Source organism: Copadichromis virginalis, linkage group LG8 (genome assembly GCF_057382275.1).
Source record: "Copadichromis virginalis isolate Kocher_CV1m ecotype Utaka linkage group LG8, C_Virginalis_male_GT1.1, whole genome shotgun sequence".
Classification (NCBI taxonomy): Eukaryota; Metazoa; Chordata; class Actinopteri; order Cichliformes; family Cichlidae; genus Copadichromis; species Copadichromis virginalis.
In genome coordinates this window covers 24633037-24654708 of record NC_140625.1, presented here as the reverse complement: position 1 = coordinate 24654708, position 21672 = coordinate 24633037, and the positions used below count along the sequence as shown (strand labels likewise).

The 21672-nt window shown below is 39.9% G+C and overlaps 1 protein-coding gene and 1 long non-coding RNA gene across 2 annotated transcripts in view; one reads left to right on the top strand and one right to left on the bottom strand.

The window, feature by feature from the left end:
* sdk2b (sidekick cell adhesion molecule 2b) overlaps window positions 1-21672 on the bottom strand; it is a 302311-nt gene that overhangs the window by 200687 nt on the left and 79952 nt on the right. The gene's annotated exons all lie outside the window — the stretch shown is intronic.
* Window positions 19521-20626, top strand: LOC146703486 (uncharacterized). Its single transcript, XR_014922018.1, has 3 exons — window positions 19521-19834; window positions 20086-20139; window positions 20248-20626. It is a non-coding gene; the product is annotated as an uncharacterized LOC146703486 (long non-coding RNA).

The window sequence follows — 21672 nt, the reverse complement described above, 5'->3', positions numbered from 1 at the left end:
TCCAGCTATGAATACAATGTATTCAATGTCTGACCAAACTAAGAGAAAGTCTCTTCTCAGAACTTTGTGAGATCATGAAACTTCTGGTGCATTATGAAGCCACATTGCATGCACTCCTTTTGTCTCTCTTTGGATGTGCCCGAGAGTGTAGTGTCATTAAATCTTCACTTAAGACATGCATGCACACATAGAGCACAGGGGGGATTGACTATGTGCATTTTCAGACACACAACCCGACCTACTTACTCTGACAGCCGGGAGTGGTATTGCATGCCCGGCCTGGAAAACTGTGGCGGTATTGATATGCTATTTATAATTTTCTTTTGCATAAATTACATTAGTCAAAATGGGAAAGAGCAGAGGAGAAATGTGAAAAGGAGCAGAGACAACCTAGTTTGTTCTGTGTGCCTAAAAAGTCTTACTGGATTTATTTTTTGCTCTCTCTCGCTCACGTCTCATTAAGACCTGGGATCATAAAGTCAAGCTAATGAAGGACATTGTGTGCTTTTTGCGTGTGTAGGAGTATTTTGTGCACTGGCTAAACCCTGTCAGTAAGTCAGTCAACGATGACAGGCCTTTGTCATTGCAGAGAGGGAACACTTATGCTACGTGACCAAACACTCACACAACAAGTGTCTTTGTAGTGACTTAGAGAAAGACTAATGGCAGCAGGGAGAGTAAAATACTGAAGCTCACATGCTGCTAATAAGCTTAACATCTGAAATACACCTGATTGGGCTGCTAAAGGTGTACAGTCTGTCGTGTCTTGTTTTTATGGAGACTATATTATTTAAAACTGGTACTTACCTCATCTCTAAGCATTAATGCAATGCAATTTTCTCCTCTGAATTAAATTCACTATCAGTGCTTGGGCTAAACTGACTGTGTTGCAAATGCAATTACCTCAAGAAAATCAGGTTTTAGACATGAGATATGCAACAATGTTTGCCTTATAGATTCATTATATTTTTTTAAGGCTTGTTTACCTCGATACTGTAATTAAAAGTATGGTTTGTCTGTGTGTGCACGTGATGCATAGCGCTGCAGTCGGTGAAACAGAGTTCTCTTTCGGATAGGGAATAACCCCCCAATAATTCATCAATTTTCTTTAGCACTTGTCCAGTTCAGGGTTACGGCTGTCATAGGTCGAGATGCAGGATCCACCCTGGACAGGGTGCCACTCTATTAGAGCCAACACAAACAAAAATACACTGATGACAAATGACTAGTTCAGAAATGGAGTTGTTCATCTATATGTTCCTGCCTCTGCTATTTTATTTTTTACATTTAAAAATGAATCCCCCACACCCTCTGGATTTTTGCTCTGCATCTTGAAATAGTTAGAAAAAGTTTAAAGTGCAAACACTCTTTCAGTCTAAACCTAATAGTCACAGAAAATTCCTATATGTATACACTTACTGAGTGTTAGTCATATGCACCAGCGGTGCCGTCTGTAGCATCCTACACCGAAAGCTTTAGAAGCATGAAGAGCATGTCTGAAGAAATGTTTCCTGCATGGTTTGTTGGCTTTGCAATTGATGCAACAGCAATGATTTGCTGATTGAGAGCAGCAGCCACTCTTCTAAGTGAAAAGATCAACCCTAGCTTGACTATCATTCACTGCATCACTCACATTAGAACTTCCGGTCCAGAACATGTAGTAGGGCTGAGACATTTTCACGTTTCACATATTTTCACTGCTGATGTAAGTAAACGAATAGGAAAAAGTAATCAAAAGTAATCACGTCTACTGTACCATTTTGTTAGATTACTGTAAACAAAAAGTAGCCTGTGGCCCCATAGCTGCAGGGGTGACAAAAAGCACAAAAAGAACTATGCCCTCATGCCAAGGTACCACTAAGAGAGCTAAGTGTCTGAACCAGAAAACTAACTCAGTTATCAGCTCTATGCATTAGCCACTGAATTACAGGAAACATCTGCCAAATGCATCTAAATCCTGATTACTCTCACTTTGCCAAACCATCCAGCTTACACATCCTGAAACGAAGTGGATAGAGAGAACCCGAAAGAAAAAAGCAGTCAGAGTCCATTTATAGTTTGTACGGGAAACAGTGCTGATTACTGCAATAGGATGAAACATTTATTGGCATTCAATCTCCTGATTTATTCAGGTCAGTTAAGCAAGTGAAGGAGAGCAGTCAGATTGGACATGGCAGGTGGTGTAGCTCTTTTTCTTTGTGTTTAATCTTTTCTTTCTTTTTAGTTTTTTCTCTCTCCAATTTGTAGGTGACCATGAAACAAACTTGCTGATTATTTAATTTAATAGAAATTTATGCTGAAAAATGGGCACCTTTCATATCACACTTTAACTCTAAAGTGCAATGCCACAGGAGCCATTTTAAGATGTGAAATTTAATCAAGGAGGGGCAGGACAAGTAGAAGTTTCATCCTAATCAGAGTTGAGAGTTATTATATACATGCCGGGGTTTTTTGCTATACAAATCAACTCGCTGTATCCTTCTCTCCATCATTTCACATCAAAGCCCACCTCGTCCTGTGTAGGTTTTTGCAAGGGGAGAAACTGGAGGGTTGGGAAAGAGCCCACCTTGGGGTCACCAATCATGCTGAGGACTTGTACATAACTCTGTCAATTCCTGACACCTCCCCCTTCAAATGGGAGAGGAATGGCAGGCATAAATCGCAGCCAGAGGCCGCCCGATCAATTCGCTGCCCAGCTGACTGATGTGTCATTTGTCATAAAAGGTGTGTTTGCTTTCCTGTACCTCCTAAACATGTGGCTATTTCCAACATTTACTCTAAATTCATATGTACTGATGACATAATATTGGACTTTATATAAAGGCATTGTATCACAATGACAAGAAAGTGCTGAAACATTGAGGAAAAAAAACAAAACAGAAGGCACTAAAGTCTAAGCAAGGCAAAGAAAGAAGACAAGAAGGGAGCAATGTGTCAATAGGAAAAAAGATGATTATTAGAATAGTTAGTATTATATAATCAGAATCATTTCTATATAAAAAAGCAACAACTGTTTTCAAATGTTTGTCAAATGTCATCTTCCCCCACTCCAGTTCAGAAACAAGAGGTATGGGGGAAAGTTATTAAACAGAACAATGATGATACCATATAAAATGAGCGACGACACTGAAATCGCCAGATGATATTTGAGTCATCCTGGTAATTGCGATTAACTTTTTATTAACTTAGTAAAATTCCCCCAAATTCCAGCAAAGTAAAAGGATTTCTACCTTTGAGTACCTGATTAGATTAGAAAATCTTAGCTTTGCACGCTCAACCTTCCCAAACTTTAATGGAGTACCACACCCCCAAGCAGAGATTTTTTTTAAAGGGGTGTTAAATGTACACTGGCTTGAAGTTCCTCCAAAGGAACCTAGTTCCTGTGGAAAGTTCTTGTTGTGTAAATGTGGCTTAAGAGAAAGAAAACGTAAAAAAAAATGTAGACCTGTGTTGTTAATTATGCTCAATGCCATTAGAAGGGTCAGACTGTGAGCACTTAGGGCGAACAGCTTCAGCACCAATTTTACTACAGAGAGCTTTTTTTTTTCTTTTTTTTTTGGTTTGAATGGTCAAAGAGGTACTCTATAATTGCTTCCACTTTCTGTGGGTTACAGACGTTAAATGCTCTGCACATTTATCCCTTTTAATCTATTAATGCAGCTTAATAATTGATACAGTGCCTCTCTGGCTGCGGTCTTAGCCCATAATCAATTAGTAATTTTAATGACTGGGCCAAGGAGCAACAGTAGCGGGTGCACCATGAACTTTATAGAAAAAAAGTGCACTAGATAGTATTACTAATTGTGATTATGGCTTGATTTAACCTTTCTGGGAAATTCTGGGTCTGACTGAACATCTAACCCCCATTACTATATCAACATACTGTCAAAAGAAAGGACATAATATGTAACAAGAAGTCATTATAGATTTTTGATACTGGCAAGCAGAGCTGTAGTGTGTGGCCTAATCCTCTCAAAAGATGGTTTGACGAGTACGTCAACCCAAATGTCAGCCATATTGTGTCCCGCAGGTAGCAAACACGAAGAGCGAAAATTATCTGCTGATTCTAGGGAGACGAGCGCGACAAACAAACATTAATTACTTATACACAGATTCTTGACTGGGCTCTCACTCATTATTTACTGCATATCACCAGCTGCCTTGTGAGTCTTACTGAAAGGTTAATGAAGAACATAGAGATATGAAGGCCGCCCAAACCTATTGCCATCGCTCTGGTACATCTTGTACTTGTATGTGTGCTTGAGTGGGTGTGTGTGTGTGCATCCCGTCAGGTGGCTGCAGCAGACTCGGGTGTGCCTGCCATTTCTTAATTATTGATAATGAAGCCCAGGGAGACTGCAGCGAAAGATGAAGGGGAAATGGCATCTGATGCAGTTAGGCATAATAACAATACAAGTCATGATGGTGCTGTAATGAGAACAATTATACGACTATACCCTCGACGGCCACAACAATACCAATCATTCTGCCATTTTTAGAACTCTTTTTTCTGTATGATCACCCTTTTCTTTATCCTAGACACGTTTTCTTCATCATCTAAAACCACATTACAAAGCCCCTAATCATCACTAATGCTTCGACATCCAAAAATTATATTCATCCACGTTTTTTTCTCTGTTGGTTTTACGAAACCCAACTCGCATTGTCATTCCAGCAGAAGCCATTAATAATTCTGACAGCATCTTAGGGTGCAAGCTCACAAACAACAAAGAGGAATGTGTTAAAAAAACAAAACAAAAAAAAAAAAACACCCTCCATGCCACATCAAGCAGTTCCTGTGACCTTCCCATCCTTGAGGAAGACAGTTTTACATCCCAACTCTCATTAAATCCCCTGGGGTTTAAGGCCTTGATAAAGCAAACAAATGGCTCGTAATCACAGCGGTAATAAGCAGAGGGGTGATCATTAGAGATGCTATTCATCCCATATGGAACGCCTCACCGAGAGCTGGGGACCCTTCTCCTATTGTGCCAGAGTGACTTATTGTCTCTGCCAGTGCAACGACAGATCGTCCTTGTCTGTATGGGGGGGGGGTTTATCCACAAAGCCTGGCCGCCCACTCACCTTGTTTGCAGGGCTTTATTAAAGCTCAACCTGTACTGACTCACTGCTAAATGCAAGTCTCCATGTACTGTAATCAGCCTCAAACCACCAACATTAATTTCCATTCATGACTGCAAAAGGAAGTGCGAGATTATGGACTCAGCACCTGATCTTGGCATCATGGCCTGGCCTATTAGAGCTGGCAAGGGCTAGAATGAAGTGCTGTTCAAGGAATTTGCCAGGATGAAAGTGGAGTGCAGTGACTGCTGTGTGACTGCTTTCTCTATTCACATCCACTGGGATGTACATCATTGTTATTTGGCTCAACCGTGGAGGTAGCTTAAATCTTAAAATGGTGTTATGTAATCCCTATGGGCTAGTTTAGAGTACAAGAGAATAAACCCAAGGGAAAACACTGTAGTTCTTCAAAGAAAAGTTACTACAATAAAATCAATTAATTAAATACTTATGGCAACAGCTGAAATTCCCAGACCCTCCCCCCAAAAAGAAAAAAAAGACAAAACTCATCCATGAAAATAATTCACTCCTTGAATTTGAGTCCACAGTCTTAGTTGCGTTTTTGCTTTCCGAATTCAGTCTTGATTTGATCTTCCGTCTTTGCCATCAATAGTGTTGGACTGATATCGCTGGAGAATAGCCAGCAAACAAAAGCTGTCAGGAATGCTTTTGCTGACAGCAACCCCAAGGTCTCACCGCAAACCAGAACGTATTCTTCATGACAACAAATAAGAAAATACCCCCCTTATATATACTTATACAATGTCTTCTCAATTCATCCAAGGTATAAAACTTATACAGCAAAAACAAGGAAGAAATACTGGTGTGTAGCTGTTTATTAAGAATTTCAAGTTTTTTCCCCACATACTTTGTGTATGTCACTGTTTGTTTACTTACTTTCCAATCCAAGACTTTTCTAATTACTTTCTTAAAGCAATTATCCAAAGAGGTCTTAGTAAGTCCCCTAAGCCATTTGTAAATTTCTGCTTCAGCGTCACAATACACAAAATACATGCATAATAAAAAAGGGTTCTTACCTTTATTTGCAAACATTCCGAGTGAGCAGCACCAGGAAAAATAGGAAAAAGAAAAGCACAATTAGAATAGGCATTGTCATAAATGAACGAACTTAAATCTAAGAGCTTTCTTCTTTTACTTTTATGACTTTCTGTCCCAGCGAAAGAAAAATGGGAATCTGAAGTGTATATGTAAGCTCAAAGCTAGCAAGGAGTTCTAATAACAAACAGAAAATGAATGATGAACAAATAGTGTTCGATAAACATGTTATGGTCAGGACACTAAATAGTTTCACTGTTTTATTTTCAATTAGCTTAATTATTTATTGAAGAAGACGCTGGAAGTCAGGCTGATGGGATACTGGAAGGTTTCTGGCAGCAGAGAGACAGTGAGAGAGTAAGAGAAAGAGTTTGAGACAGGGTTTGCCCAATTTCCTAGAATAGAGGAGAAAAACTGCAAGCAAGAGAGTTTCATTGATTTACAGCAGTGAATAATGCAGGTAAATATCACCTGAGCAAGTAAAAGAGTATTGAACTTTAAAAATATACATTTTGAAATGATTTGAAATGAATTTTTTTCATCTATCAACAGTTTTCATGATATAAAAACAGTATAAATGAATGCAGCTTCCGGGTTAGTAAAAAGCCAAGGCAGAAGTGCCGAAAAATTCGAATTCTACCTAAAGGCCACAAGATAGCGATAGCTGTGGTTGCAAAAAGACTTCTAGTCCCATAGAAGTCTACAGTAAACCAACTTTCTGACTTGACCGCTGCTGAAATTACGGACTCAGACATTCATTTTGGACCATACTGAATAAAAAATTGAGTCTGTTTCATAAATGTTAGTTTGACCATGTTTTAAAGAAGAGCAATATTTGTGGTATGGATTTGTATAATCTTTGGCTAGTGAATTGCCAACCACCAGTCATTAGCAAATGAGTGTGCGATTTCACGATCAGACCCTCCCTTCCACATCAAAATCATTTTTTGAAACCAAGATGGCGATGGCAGAAATGCCCACCTCGAGCCTTAAAAAAGGGTGGCACCTTTTATACCGTCTGTGGATATAGTAGCAAATCTATTGAACTGACACTGGTTGTTAGTATATTGGAATTAGTGTATGTGACAGACTTCAGCAAATATGGTCACAAATAGAATCAGAAGACGCTGCAAGCTGCCACAGGGGAGTCTTGCCATGACTTGCTGCTGCCCGTTCGGAACACTGATGTCCCGCTGCTTGCCGCCTAATAATACTGTGATGAGATGCAATGTCTGTAATAAATACAGTGAGAAGAAGCATGAATTGGAACAAATGAGCAATTATTGGCAAGACCTATTTACTATCAGCAGTGAGTGATTAGGCATTTTTGGATGAGCACAACTTCTTATTTCTGGAAGAGGTATCCTGTTTTTTTTTTTATGGTAGCAGGAACTATTGAACCGTTTGAGGGGACTTTTTCGAGCTCGTCCTTCAAGGTACGTCCTCTACAGCACAATAACAAGCTTTGATGTAAGCATGAGGCAGCCACGACATAAAAAAAAAAAAAAAAAATGATAGAAAAGCATCATTAGCAGAAACATTATACAAGGATTATGACATTAGCTGCATAAACAACATACAACTCCAAAAATTAAAGAAAACCAAGAGAAAACTGCACAAAAATAATGTCTAAGCTTTATTAAGGGACTTACATCCCTCCATCCAACAAAGCAAAATATTATAGTGCAGTGACAGTTGTAGTGACATTGGTCAATAGTTGCAATGACTGTATAGATTAGATTGTATTCAGCAGGAATCACTCTTGTGTTCCTGCATGAATAATTGCTGTATATTTCTTATTGTATGCCTAAACTTAGCAGTGATAACTTGAACGTATTACATAAGTGTGCAAATTTTTCTGCAAACTTGCTCAGACAACATAATGAAAATATAACCTGTGCACAGTGTGTGCCTTAACATTTGTAATGAAATCCCAATAATGTGGCAGAAATTAAAGTAAAGGTTAATAAAATTCTAAAAAAAAAAGAATCCAGTTGTCTTATAAGCATTTACTACAGATAAAAATAAAAGGGTTTCATGCATATTATATGACTATGTTAAGCATTTTGCACGTAACATGGGGCTGCTGAACTCATTTTGACTGGCTGGAGCATGCACTGTCATTTGCTAAACAACTCTCAAGACTTACAGTTCCATTATAGCTCCATTAGCAGAGAGAAAAAGGGACGGGGTTGGCAAAAGGGAGGGAGAATAAAAATCATAGGGATGATAGCTGAAAATGAAAAAGAAGCAAAGAAGGCTGAAAAGGTGGAGAGAACTAGAAGATGATGAGCTAAAGAGCATACAAAGAGAGAAGATGGTTCTTTCATCTTGTGAGCTTTCAAGAAGACTATAAACTGAAGGAGTACAGAACAAACTGCAGTCTATACTACTGAACAATCATCCCCTATGGCTTGAGCGTATGACCAAGTAAAAGCTAAAGAGTGACAAAAAAAAAGGAGAAATGAGGGCGGTGGCGTGTGAAAGATGTGTGAGGGAAACGAGAGAATGGATAAATAACAGAGACCATCTCAGAAAAGAAAGTAAATGACTAGAAACTACTGATAGCTCTAAATATGACTTGTTCAATTTTCAGCTACTGAAAAGGGAGAGAACTGAGCTCTGTGTTGTGCTCTAGATATGTAATCTCTATTCAGCTGCACTGACAAATGGTATCAGATATTTTCCTGTTCATCCATTCCAGCAAACCTGTGTCAGATGGAACTGTATCTGACACATTAGTGTCCATTTATACTTGCATTTCATAAAATGTCAAGTTCTTGCACATTATCCTGTGCATTCATATCTATTTCAAAAATGCAGGGCTTTCACCTTAATACATTAAAACACACTTTTTTCTCTCAGTTAGAAAGGAGTCTAGGTTTCACTAGGAACAATGAACAACCAAAAGATTCCAGGTAAAATAAAAACATCTGGCTTTTGTACTTGTTATGCATAACGCAACCATGAGAGATTTTAATTTTTGCTGTCAGCCAGAGTGATTGCGTTCCATTATTGATGGCTATTCAGATAATAAGTGAACAATCTTACAAAACAAAAAAACTAAAATAAACCACGATAAATTGCATGCATCATTCTGCAAACAATTTGTCTTCTTTGTACACTGGACAAAGCAAAAACTTCTGTATTTATCTGAAGAGTTAGTTGGGACTGAAGCACTAGTCTATCAGAGAGTAATTGGAACAGCTTGGGCTGTAAAGAAAGTCTCTACTTAGCTCAGTTTCTCTGTTAAAGCCCAAGCCAATGAAGCACTCTGCCAATTCCCCTCATGGTGGCAATCCAGCTTTATTGATCCCATCATTCCTACTTTTATTAAGGCTGTTCATGTATTCTATGTCCAACTAAATCTCGACAAAAAAGAGGATTTTGCTCATGCAACATACACGAATCTTTGTGATTTGTCTTTTTTGGGTTGATATAAAAGCCACTTGGTTTTTTGAAAAACAGCTATGAAAAATATGTGTGGATACAACACTTTTTTTTATTCAACTAACTCCCACTGCTTCTTACTCAGAAGAGGTCGTGGATGCCTTGCAAAAGCTTGGTTTTCCATTAAATGAAGAATTATTAAAATGAAGCGTGTCTCGCCACATTTTCGGTCCTTAACACAAAACACTAGGCTGCTGTCAAACTAAAGATGGTCTCAAGGGCCCAGACACCATGCTGAAATATTACCCCTTAAAGCACAGTCCTACACTGCTGGGTTTCTCTCTATAAAATGCTTCAATATGACTCAAGAACTCAAGAACTTTTTATACACATGGAAACAAGGGCCTGAACAAAGAAAACGGCCAGACAATCTATGGTGAGTGTGGTTTATTTCAAAGGCTTTGCTTTATGTGTCTGTGCGAATGTGTTTATCACAGAGAACAACAGCTTAAGAAAGCAGCCGACTCTCTGGAATTTTTGCAGTTAGGCAGGAATCTGTTAATATTGTTCAAAGTAAGAAATTGGTAACAAAAGGGGACCCATTGGGCTGGCAGATGCTAAACAGTTTTGGGCAAACTTTCAAATAATGAGTTCATCACACCATATGTGTAAGTAATCTCTTAGGTTTCAGACTGTTGCAAACTAAATTCCAGTTACATTAGATATTGGTTCCGCATGATGTCATTGTGAGGGGATATCCTTAATATGAGTGAGGGTCAGTCATTCTTTTTTAATGTCAATCATGTAAAGCTACTCTAGTAGAGTTCAATTTTAAAAAATAAGGAGGGAGAAATGAGCACTTTAACATTTACATACATTTGAAAAATGAATCCTTCTCTATTCGTAAAGAGTTGAGCAACTGCTCCAAGCAATATCGCTCCACTTTGTTTTTGCCAGATTTCTGTTATCTTCCTCGGATTTTATTTTTGGCTGGTCTTTTCTACCCAGCCAGAGTGGGCTTGATGATCTCATGTAAGCTTAAAGGTCTATGCATAACCCAGCCAAACTCAGACTCTTGATTGTTCTCACCCCCAAGTAATCTGCATTAGCGACTCAAGGTTGAAATGTGTCACTGTGACCAGAATTAAAAGAAATAAGAAGCCTATAATTATATGCAAACAATTATATGCAAACAAACCAGCAACTGCAAGAATCCAAAGAACTTCAACTTCAACCTTATATTCATAAATGAATCATCAATTATTCATTTCTGAACACCTACAGAAGAGTGTTCACAAATACTTTTAATGAGAGGATGATGCATTTTCAAGTAGACGTCTCCATATGTGACGCCTCTGTAGTGACTAGTGTACTTGATGTGTTTGCTTGTCCATGTGTATCAGAATGGGTGGGTTGTTGAGGAGTATATTTGAGTCAAAAGTTGTGCTGATTTCTTATAAAGAGTTTCCACGTGCATTCATCAGTTCATGTGCAATTACAGCATGTTTGTGAGTGGGAAAACACACGCCCACTCATCAAACACCCATACACATCCCCAACTATTAACATCAGCTGAAAGGGTGCTCTGCCACCTGCCTTTATTTTCAAGACATCCAAGGGCTATTATTGCCTCAACTTCGCAGTCAGCGAGATCATAAATGTCTCTCAATTATAAAACCATTCAAGGGCAATTAATCTGAGTATAAAGAGAAAGGCAGATGAAACGGGAGAAGAAGGGGAAAGAGTACAAAGGTGGGGCAAAGGGTAACAAAGACAAGAGGATAATTGGGAGGGAGCAAAGCCAAGGAAGTAATGTGTTTGTAGTGTAAGGCACTACTTAAGGCATTAAACATTTCCCTTTTGGTGGTGTAAAGCATTTCCTTTTCACATAGTTCCAAATGAAGCTGTTGTTGCTAATGCTACTGAGCTGGGCTTTTCCTTCATACTCATTCAATGAGAGAAGCATTTAACAGTGTTGGTTCATGGCATGCAGTTTTAATTGCAGCTTTCAATATTGACGAAACCTTTCTTGCTTTAAAAAAAAATTAAAGCAAAGCTGTTCAAGACAAACTGGAAAACACGGAAAGATTTAATGCGATTCTACAAAGTTGCAGTCGAATCTTTTTTCACTGACCTCATTGAAAAACATCCTCATAATCCTTGTAAAACCGCTGCTACACACACGCTGGGTTTTAGTAAGACTTTGCCAAGCAAGACTTCCTCAGATTTTGTTAACAAAGTGTCAAACATTCACAGGCAGATCACCCATCCAACTCAAGATGTAACAGCTGAGATGAAAGCCTGTGTCTCTCTTGAGTCTTTTGATTCGGTTTCCACTGAAACTCTCACTGAGACTGTGATTTAAATGAAGCCCTCTTTTTTCCTGTTGGCATACTACTCAAAAGATTTCTAACATAAGTATATGATTCTTTTCTCCCACTTATGTGGAAAATCATTTAAAATGTTACTGCCCGTAACTCCTTCAGCAAGCAATTGTTCAACTACACCTTAACAACACACCTGTAGAGTTCATCAAAGGTATAGAGCACTATATTAACCCAGCTTAACTATAAGCTTCTGGAATAGCATTTCTCTTTGAAGAACTCAGTCCAACCTCTGCTACAGTTGATGACTCTGACGATATTTGGGCTGACTGGGACCCAATGAATGTAAAAACAAAGAATTACCAGTTTGTTTGTTTTTACCTGATTTTTGTTTCTAAGAAAAATGAGAGCCACATATGAGGATATTCGTTTAACATTTCGATAGAACAGTAGCAGTATAATGTCCTCGTAAGTAGATATCAGGCCTTTATAGAGCAAAACTGAGTATTTTGGTCTAAATAACCCAAAATGTGATGTCCACATTTTGGACGCCAGGTCCTGGGAGGTTAAGGCAAAAAACAGCTTGTAGAATTCTATTGGCATTAAAATTCAATATTTGGTGTGATCACCTTTATTTCTCAACATAGCCTAAAGTTGGGAAGTTAGGCAGGCTTTCTTATAATTTCTCTATGTGGTCTTTAAGAATTGTTTTTCAGGCTTCTTGAAGGAATTTTTAAAGCTCTTCTTTGGATCTTGACTGTCTTTTGATTAATTCTCTATCAAGATGATCCCACACTGTTTCAGTATTATTTTTTATAATCTTATGTCAGGTCTTTGACTTTCAGGTATTGTTAATCTGCTGCAGATAGTTCTTTTAGGCTTGCCACTTCTTTCGTTTTCCACTAGCGTCCTGAGTTTCTTAAGGACACACTACATAGTTTGCTGAGATATGATACATTTTTTGGCATAAAATAGCATTCTTGCACTCAGAACATTATTTTCAAAGAGTTACTACCCAGTCAAACTGTTTTCTTTGGCATTTTTCATATATTCAACTAAGGAAATTGGAACAAATGGGTTTGTGCACAAGGCCCTTCTTTAAAATTGGTCTTGCCTAAGTTATCTGTAATGAGTAGACACCAGACTGGCTCATCCCTTGCATTAGGGGCCTTTTTTATGCTTCGCAGGTCAGTGTGGATTAAAAATCATCCATTGCTCTGAAAATGAAATTTTACAAGGACTTGAGTGAACATGAGTGAAAAAGCAGCCAATGTTCAAACAAAGACTTTGAAATACCATTAGAAAGCTTGGAGAACAACAACTCAAGAACACCTTAACAAGTAAGACTGGCTCCTTGGAAGCAAGATATAAAGAAATGAGATGTGAAAAAGTACTCGTGTCCAGTACCTTCATTTTTCCACACAGTGTAGGACATTATGGCAATTTCTTCATCCAACTCTCGCCCTATGACAGCTGGGATAGGCTCCAGCGCCCCCCGCGACCCTGAAAGGGATAAGCGGAAGCGTATGGATGGATGGATATTAGTAATACACTAGTCCCACATTGCATTACGTAGGTGGAAAATCCTCACTGGGACATTAGCTTATTTAAGTTCTTTAAAAATATTACAGTAAGCTCTGTGGTGACCATATGAACATGGCATGCTAGCCAGGGCTCACATACTTGTTCATTTAGTTTAGTTTGTATGGTTTGGTTGTACATTTGTGAAATAACTCTAAAAATAAAAGTTTCATTTTTAAAGAAATTGTAGAAATGCAAAACTTTGACACAAGCCCACTAACTCTTGGTGAGTGCACTCAAGAATAAAAGCTACATATCCCAAGAAATGTCTTTGTATCCTGGTAAAGAAATAAAAAGAATTTTAGCTGAATGCACGCTAAAATGAAAAAAAGTGTGCTGCCACTCGTCTAAAAAATAAAATACAGTGAGTAAATGTGATGAATAAAATGAGTGAGCCATAAAAAGTACAGCTACACACAAACAAATACAAATGACGCAGTAATAAGAAGCCTACTGCCAAAGGCCAGAACCAAAGCATTCTAATTAAACAGCATGTATACAGAGGAACCTTGACAAAGCAAGAGAGCAGAAAATACTCATGAAAAGAAAGACGGGGTTAGGAATGAACACAGTGTGCATTCTTGAACACCACAAACAAAGAACTATAAAAGCACATTCCTCGTGTCCTTTTGTGTACGTCTGTGGTTGTTTCTGCACATCTGTGTTTGGCTGTCCATGCTACGGTAAGTGCTGCTTCTGGAAGATGTCTACTTTACTATTCTGCACTGGGAAGAGGAAATAAAACTGAATTCTGCTTTCCTCCTAATTGAGTGAGAGTACAGTTAGCAAATTAAAACAATTACATCTGCGGGCCAGTGGCCACTGGACCGTGAACTGCACAACAACAATATGGAAGCAGATTTCAGCAAGAAGGAACAGCCTCATTAATACATACTGAGGGAGTGGGGGGTGCAGTGTAATCAAGTTGGAGCTTATTCAGCTGAAAACATCTAAGATTTTGCCAAAGATATGCAGCTACAGCTGGGTAGCGTACAGGCAGAGACACCTAGATTAGCTGTGATTGAGTGTGTGCGTCTGTGTCTCGGTGTGTGTATGTGGGAGTGAATGCATGTGTGTCTCTTTGTGCCTGCGTGTCTCTGTATGTGCTCTCCTGAGCACAAATATACGCCAAATCAATTCAAATTAGGTCATCTCTTCACTCAGTCTAATGTTCCATAAAAGATGTAAGGGGCCCCATCCGTATCGCTGTCTGTTTCTGACATTACTTATCTCTAGGTGTCTTCTGCAGTCTCTCAGGCAATACAGGCCATTTCTACGGCAAACTTAATGGACTGTTACATAAGCCACCTAAAGCCTGTCCTGCCATTCGTGACACTAAGTGTGAGAAGTGACTATAAGAGGGAAATTTTAAGGAAAAATGCCGGAGGAAATTACAAGCCTTAAAAGGGTTCTAATCTAGAATCCTCCTGTGATGGGCCAGGGCTGTCGACTCCCAGCGAATGGGTCAGATCTAACTGGCTTCTTGATATGAAAAAAATTGCACAAGTAGGTAATGAATGAGTGGCTGGTATAGCTGCCATACTAGAGAGAAGACAGCAGTGGAAGAGATAAGTAAAGCATGTGGGAAAAGAGCACTTTTGTGTCACTCTCCTGAAAGTGTGCTGAACTACGACATCAGAAAAGACAACAGAAGAAAAAAACGACCGTAGCAAGAAATGTAAACATTAAAAATACAGTTATGACACTGACGCAGTGCAGAAACAGAAGTGGGTGGAAAAATGTTCCAGGTGACACCAAGTATGGTCGGTTCAAACACTGGTCACCCAGTTCTTCATAGAAGTGGGCTAAGGGTTTAAGTTCTGTGCTGGTTAAGTCCATATCACTCCAAACCACTCAGCCTCTCCTGCAAGCTTTGCAGAACTTCCAAAGTGATAGAACCGAAGTTGAACGCTCTATTCTTCCCTCATTCTTTTGTCCCATCTTCCCCTCAATGCCATACTGCAGAATCCCAGTGTGTAGACTGCACATACATCTAAACCTCAAAGACTAGTAAGGTGGTAGGTTAAAATAATGCTCCACTGGGAAGGATTGAGTCTGCAGTGTGAGGTACCTGTCATCTCGAAGTTTAAAACATCAAACACATATGTCAAAATCTGTGTTTAAAAAAAAAAAAACTCAGTAAAAAGACTAAGGTGGTGACAGTATGCCTGTAAAATAACAGTAAAAAAAAATTATGTTTGGGTGAATATGAAAGAAAATATGACAGCTTAATTTAGAAGTATAAACACCCACGCAGTATAGATCAGTACTACTAAAAGATTACTGTATTTCTCAGCACTTAATGAGAAATCTCTCATTAGAGTAGGTGAAATACTCAAGTACGGTATATAAGGCGTTCACACAGCTTGCACTAATGAAACACAACTTAATGAATAGCTTTTTGTGACAAATGTGGCTAAACCAAAGGGAGTTGGTTTTAAATATCACCGTACTTTGAGAAATACAGACCACTGTGTGCCAAGGTTTTTATATTCATTTTCACTGAATGTTATCCCTGAAGTACAACAAGGTTGCCAAAGTAACCACCACCCATACCCTCAGCATACTTCCCCCCACACATACACACAAAAAAGGTGTGCGAACAATTGATTTGCACAGTCTCTTTTGTTGCACCTGTCATCCCACTAGATGAAACTCAGTATTAAAACACCTTTCTGGTGAAGCATACAATATTCTGCTGGCAAACCTTGGCTTCTGGCATTCATCTGTACGCTACTTTGACACGTAGGATTGTTGAAGACCGAAACAATATTAAGCAGCTTCTTTTGATGTAGTGGCAGTTTTTATTTGGAGCCCAGATGGAACTAAAAGTGAAAAGTCTTTACACTTTACACTTCTGATTTTTACCATTTGTTTCAAAATTTTATAGACAGGCAAAAAAGAAATTACATGCATTTAAAAGTCTACATGAGCTTTCCTTACAAGGACCCACAACTGGCTCTATGTACTGTAGCTCCAGTTTCTACTTGCCATCGGTATAGTTTTACAGTTCACAGTTTAAACAAAGTTAATAATAATAAAGTACACTGTGAACACCCCTATAACAGTAGCAGAAATAACACGCTCAATGCAGGCATTAGTGACTTATCAAACCTTACATTTATCTAGAGGTTAAAAACTCCCATACTTATTTTTTCTGTGATCATCTGTACGTCAAATGATTTCCCAGAAACACAATATTCTAAACACTCTTTAGTGTTAGTCTCAACAAATGTTGAGTCCGCTGGTTTGGAACAAAGTACCCAGCAGTCCAAAACATATCTTTGTTTGGTTTATTTGAAGGAGATTTGTTGACTAAGAACTCAGAGCAGTAATGGCCTCACACCTGGAAGCTGCCCAGCTCGACAATCTGCTGGCTGTCTGATCTATCGGCTGCTGAGCAGCTCCACTGAAGCAGTTGGGGGTTAAGTACCTTGCTCAAGGGTAACTTGGGGGGTCATGAGGGCCAGTACTTTTTTGCCCACAAGTCACCAGTCTGCTCAAGTCAGAACAGAACTGATCCATAAATCCATATTTTAGCCTTAGCGTGTGCCTATAATGTATTTCTACAGGAAATGTCACTTTAACTGCCTGTAAAACGCAAAGACGGAGGAGAAAAAGGGCCCATGGTTGAGGATAATGGAAAATTTGTGCTCCGTCTATTTATTATTTTCAGGGAGATTTTCTGTGTGTACAATGTGTCTGTGTGTTTGTGTGGATGGTTATGAAGCGTGTTTAATTAAATTTCACACACTGCGAAGTGTCAGATTGAGAAGAGCCCCCCACCCCCACACACACGCGTACCCCCTCATGTGCATAGACACACACATACAACCATGGTGATGGTAGTGGGATGCAGATGAGATATGATTTGAGTGGGTGGAAGTAAACACTAATAAGTGAATGGCTTGTTTTTTAATTGGCAGTCTGGAGTGAAACAGTTTCAAGTAGGCCAGTGGTACAACTTATAGATGTGAGGACTCACACACATTTAAAATACTGTGCAAACTTGCTAAAAGAAAGAAGTTCAGACCTGATGAATCTTTGCACCGTTGCACAGATGGTCAATCTTCTACAGCATAGTCACAGAAGATGAATAGACCTAATGCTTGGAGGGACAGAAAGGCTGAGGCTGATGTATTGATGGACAGTAAAAACAGAAAGAGTGGAGAGAGGTCACTGTTTCTGACACCTGCTGTATACACAAGGGTGCTCAGATGAAACTATCCAAAACCACCCGAGTCCACCTGAAGCGCGCGTTCTCACACATACATGAATGCAAAGGGGTGAATCTCCATACACAGAATTGACCAAAGAGTCATTTCTGGTTATGGCTAAAGCTTGTGTGACAGTCTGTGATATCACTCTGTCACACTACAGTGCTCACATTTGATAGTGAGGAGCAACAAAAAGGCTTTTCTGGTTATGTCCCTTCCCTCTGGTTGGAAGAATTATAAGCAAACCTTATAAAGTTGGTTAATATTTCATTTTAACTTGACTCATTCACTTCAATTTTTAATTAGAAAAACACTTGAAATTACATACTGGTTGAGATTTATGTGTAAATCAAGGCACCACCAGGAAAAACTTTATTTCATTTCATTTATATTTATAGCATTTTCATTGTTTTTTTATTTTTATTTTCAAGAACTTCATTTTCTTGAGCGTATACGAATGCAAAATGCATTTTAATGAATGTCATGATAAGTTTAGGCTTTTAATGATTTCTTTGAGCTGTTCCTTTTGCAGGGTGGAATTATTTATTAATGCAAACAGCTATACATATGTATTTACAAATATAAACATACACTCAGATCTTTTAATAAATGGTTCCACGGGTTCTTCAATGTCTTTTAACTTGATAAGGCCAAGGCCTTCCTGTTAGTTGTCACAGTTAACTACAACTGACATTCTCTCTTAACCAGCATTAAAATATTTTGTTTAACAACATTAACTGGATTCGTCAATACTCAGGACAATGGGAAAAACCAGAACTCAGAGAAGATCTAAGAAGGAGAATTGGAGATTTATACAAGTTGAAAAGGTTATTTCTCAACAACTGCAGATTTCAACATCAACAGTTCTCATAACTGTACATAAGTGCAAGTTACTCTAATGTGTCACCACACTTTGCCAAGGTCTGGAAGAAGGTCTGTCATCCTCAGATGAGAGGAAATTGGTTAGGATGTGGAAATTGCTGGAACGCCAATGTCCCCGTCCACGGTGAAGTTTTACTTTGCCATGGACCGAAAAGACTGACTGCAAATTGCAACTGTCCACGTGGACAAGCTGAATGCCTTATGGAGGAACGTTTTATGGTTAGACAAGCCAAAAACTGAGCTATTTGGCACAATTACAAGGTATGTGAAACTTTGTAAAAGTGACACAATTGGGTCAGGACAATTATCCCAAACACATTTTGAAATGGATAAAGCAGACTAACATGGTCAAAATGGTCTACCAAAGCCCTGACCTCATTTCTTTTGAAGGTTTGTTGACTACACTTAAAGGTTGGATCTGTACCAGAGATCTAATCAATGTAAATCAGTTCTACAAATTTTGCCAAGAAGAGTGGTCAAATATCCAGCTGCAAAAAACAAATGACAAGGTGCTCATTGCAGAATATACTAAAAAAAACTTAATTAGTGAGAAATCTGAATGTTGGATTATGACAGGCTGTTTTTAGCTTCCAAGTTTTAAAAAATAAAAATGAATTTCTGGATAATTTCTGTCCCCTGTGTGGTATTCTTTATTTGAGTGTCTCTTGCCAATGGCAATATTTGAAATTACTATACATCAAGGTAGTTTAAATGAACAAAATGAGAAAAAAAAAAGGGTTAGCAGTGAATTTTCCCTGGTAGTGAATTTATCCCAAACCTCTCTGTCCAGTCGCAATGATATGCACCCTTCACAGTAGCATCGCACATTAAGAGTAACTGTCATTAACATATCAGCAGTGGCGTCGTTAGGCCTATTTTAGGGGTGCTGAAGCCTCCCTAAAATATTCTTAAGCCCCCCTAAATAATTTGGTGGGTTTTTTTATTTATTTATTTATTTATTTTTTTTAACTTATTCGATTTTTTTTTTTACAGAACTTGCAGACAAATTCAATATAAAGATGCAGGAATATGAGTTTAAAGAAATAATAATATAAACCTGTCGCTATTCACACAAATATGATCATAACTCGGTTGGTCCCTTTCGCTTTACATTGTTAAGGTAGCGTCAGTGCTTCGTTATCCAATCCCTTCCAGTTGTTCACAGGGGACATCCACATGACTGAAAATCCAGTCCTCGTTTTCACTGCTACTTTACACTCCGCTCGTATACACCTGCAGAAACACTAGCGTGCATGTGGCAAACGGCAAGAAATAATGGATATACGCAAGTTTTTCAAGAAAGTAAGTCTTCATCACTGGCTGGTAGTAACAATTAGTTAGCTCCAGCTAACAGCAGAGAGTCCCATGTAAATAACGAACCAGGTGCTCCCCATTTTGTAAATAAAAACCTGGCTAGCGCACTAAGTTAAATTGTTAGCATAATGTTAATTTCTGTCACTCGTTTTAGCTCTGAAAAATCCAGCTGAGCTCATTCAGGTATGGTTATCATCAGTGGAAATAATAATAATCACTCCATCCCCATTAACCTGTAGGAGTCAGGGCAGAGGAGCACAGAGAGGCAGAGGGGAGAGACGTCTGCTGGAGAGGTGAGTCAAAGGATGGAGTCATTTGTGATGGTGTTATGACCCAGGGTCATTATTTGTGGTACGGGGTTGTTATTGTTTGTATTTGTATTCAGCGATGCTTGTTTCCAGGTGGAGGCCGCCCATTGGTGGAGGAAGGAAAGAGGCCAGCTACAAAAGGGGTTGGACTGGGCCGGTGAGGAGACTTTTCCTGGTTCCCCGTGAGCTGTGGCTGGGGACCGTCGTGGCGTGTGACTGCACGGGGCTGCAATATTAATGTTGAAAAAGGGTTGTACCTGGGCTTGGTAGCTGTAGGGGTGGGAAGCCGTTTTCTTTTATTCCCCTCTTTTTTCCTGTTTCGGGTAGGGAGACAGGTTAGAGAATTGTATTTTGTTTTGGAATCGTGGGAGGTAAGTTAGCTCTGTTTTTCTTTCTAGTGTGTTTTGTTTGTTGTTTTGGCATCGCCCACCCTGAAGCTCGCTACCTGTTCAGTGAATAAATTAACCAACTCTCGTCATTCTGCCGTGGTGTGTTTTTTTTGTTTGTCGTTATTATGTATCGGGTTTATCTTTTTGTTGTGTTGCACCCCGGCTTCGGGCCGGTGTGTAACATAAATGGGGGCTCGTCCGTTTGAGGGATTTCGGGTTCGTTTGTGTGTCGTGGGGCTCGTGTGGGTGTGTGGGGTTGTTTTTTGTGTGTTTGGGGGTTGTTGGTGTGGGTGGCCGCGGATGGAGTTCGATGTGGACAAGTTTGCCGAGGCGCCTTCCTTGCAGCAGTTGGGTCGGTGTCGGAGGGAGGATTTGTTGCTTATTGCGGGCCGTTTTGATGTGCGAGCGCCGGCGGGGGTAAAGAAGGACGATTTGCGGCAGCTTGTCACGGTGGCTTTGAGCGAGCGGGGTTTATTGTCGGGCGTGCCGCTTGTTGGTGGGACGGGCGGGGCGGTTGTGGAGCCGTTGGCTCCAGTGTCTGTTCCTCCTGTGGCCACCCCCTCTGTGGCTCCTCCGGCTCCCGTGGTGGGGTCGTCGGCGGAGGAGCTCCAGTTGTTGCTCCGCATTAAGGAGGTGGAGTTGAGTAGTCACCGGTTGGAGGTAGAAGCGATGCATCTGAGGGTGAGGGCGTTGGAGTTGGAGCGTGGACCTCCGCCGCGTGCCCCTGACTCTACGCCGCGTGCCCCTGTCTCTACGCCGCCCGCGCCTGCGCCCTCTGTGCTCCCTGCGCCGCCGGCGCCTGGTCCCGCCCCGGCTCTCCGTCAGGATTTTGATATTGGGAGGCACATTAAATTGGTGCCGCCCTTTTGTGAATCGGAGGTGGAGTCGTTTTTTTCTGCTTTTGAGCGTGTGGCTGCCGCGTTACAGTGGCCGGAGGAGGTCTGGGTTTTACTGTTGCAGTGTCGGCTGGTGGGTAGGGCTCAGGAGGTGTGGGCTAGCCTGTCGGCATCTGAGAGCTTGGATTATGGTGTGGTTAAGGCTGCTGTATTGCGTGCTTTTGAGTTGGTGCCTGAAGCGTACCGTCAGAAGTTTCGGCAGTGTGTGAGGGGGGGGGATCAGACTTACAGCG